Below are 2,500 nucleotides of genomic sequence, written 5' to 3' on the forward strand. Positions count from 1 at the left end.
AAGACAAATATCCAAAACAATGTCAAGAAATAATTAACCAACTTTATAGCAAGAAGACAATGCAGAGTAACCCAAAACAACTATATATCAAGTACAAAAAGACCATAAATGTCCCTCAAGGTGTAATACTTTCACCGCTACTGTTCAACCTCTTCGTGGGTGATCTACTAACTCATGAACCAGAACTAAATGTCTATGTTCTCTCATATGCAGATGAATTGACAATGATAACTTAGCACAGTAAATACAGATAACAGCAAAAGACGCTCAAACATACTTGAACATACTTGGCTCAGAAATAACAGAGGGGAAACTTCACATCAGGAATCAACAGTTGCACTGCTCACTCCAGACAACCACAAATAAAGAAATAAAAGAAAATACTCAGTCGTAAATTAGATTATCAAACTCTTCCATTGGAATGGGACCCAACCCCAAAAATTCTGGGTCTAACATTTGATACCCATATAATATTCAGACATATCAAGAACCTGATAAGGAAAAAAAAAATCCATCACTAGCACACACTTTAGAAAAAAAAGAAACTCTAATAACCACTTACAAACAGTTCATAAGAGCCACCTTAGAATATGCTTCCATAGCATGTTTCCCAATAATCAGCAAATTAAACATAAACAATTTACAAAGTTTACAGAATGGAGCACTGAGAGTAATAACACGATACACCAGGTCACCTACACCAGGTCACCTACATTCACAAACCAAAATTCTTCCCAGAGAATATCACATGAAAATGACAAGGACACAATTCTACGTAAGAATCCTAAATGATGCATATTCCACACACCATATATCACGAGGACCACCATCAGAATGCAACACAAAAATGACTCCAGGACCGTTACTACACAAATGTCTACCACAATCTACTACCGAAAACACACAAAGCATCAAGACAGAAACATATTCACACCTAGATATTCAAACAATCCCTTCAAGAAAGACCACTGAACTCGGCACTCCAATAACCCCCCCAAGATAAGTCCTACAGAGAACCCCCCCAAAACACATACCAGACAAGAATCTCACTAATACACCTGCGCTTAAGACACCATCCATCAGTAAGACAGCACCAACACAGAATAGACCTGGCCACATATTCAAAATGCATCAGATATATACAGTAAAATTCCTTTTGTGCAACATTCGAACGTTCGACTAGTCCAAACGTCCGACTTTCTTCTTCAGTGTCACAAAATTTAATTTGTCGAAACATCCGACCGTCGAGTGGTTGTTTAGTTGTTGCTATCGCCGCTACCAACTCGTGACGCTAAGATCGTCTGTTATTTTCGTTGTCATTTCTTTGTTTACGTTTGGCCTCTGGTGATTGTTACTCCTCCACGCTGCTGTGTAGTTTGTTGTGTTTTATTGTACCGTAAATAAGTGAAAAATTCTCAAACCAGTGCTAAACATAAGCGTGCTGTGCTAAACATTAAACAGAAAGTAGCGATTATCAAGAACGTAGAACAAGGTATTCCCAGACAAGACATATGTCGGGAATTTACCAGTGGGAAGACGACTGTTGTGGACATTTTGAAGACCAAGTACAAATTGTTTAAGTTTTATGCTGGCTCGGAATGTAACAAGTTTTTATACAAAAGAAAAACGCTGAATAAGCCGAAGCTACAAGTGCTTGACGAAACAGTTTGGGAGTGGTACAAGATGAAACGAAATGATGGTAAAGGGGATAACTGATCAGTAAAAGAAATGTCAAAGAAAATGAAAATCACTGAACCGTGTACCTTCTCCAAGGGATGGCTTCGTAATTTTAAGGTTCGTCATGCCATCCGAAAGCTAGTTGTCGCTGGTGAAAAGAACTCGGCTAAGCTGGTAGAAGAGCACCAGTTAACATCCGAGCACCAGTTAACATCCGAGCAAATCTTTAATGCCAGTGAGACGTGCACAGGCCTGTTTTGGCGAACGCTACCGTCCTCTACTGAAGTGCGCAGTGGTGAAAGTAAAGCGGCTGGGCACAAACCAAGTAAGGAGAGGTTAACTGCTCTGCATTGTGCTAATGCAGCGGGAGCGCATCAGCTAAATTTGGTTGTGATAGGCAAGACTATGCCTCCGAGGTCTTTTAAGGGTCTTAAGTCTCTCTCTGTTATCTATCGAGCTCAGAAAAATGCTTGCATGATACAATCATTTTTTTTTCCCGGGAATGGTTTGACAATCATTTTGTGACAGACGTGAAAAGACGTTTTAAGAAGATTGAACTCGTAGAGGATAGCAAGGTTGTCCTGATATTGGACAGTTGCTCTGCTCGCCCCAAGGTGGCTGACCTGCAAAAGGGCGAATTTTCAGCAGCATTTCTTCCTCCCAATAAGACATCACTCATACAACTGATGGACCAAGGGTGTGTGGTTGAAATTCTTAAGAAACAATACAGGAAGGACTTCGTGCAAAGAATATGTGCACGTGGTAGGAAACTGAAGGTGCTCCAACAAAGAGTGAGTTAAGAATATATTTCCTTATTTTTCTA

Source organism: Oratosquilla oratoria, chromosome 17, assembly GCF_046742065.1.
Source record: "Oratosquilla oratoria isolate Oo_2021 chromosome 17, ASM4674206v1, whole genome shotgun sequence".
NCBI lineage: Eukaryota > Metazoa > Arthropoda > Malacostraca > Stomatopoda > Squillidae > Oratosquilla > Oratosquilla oratoria.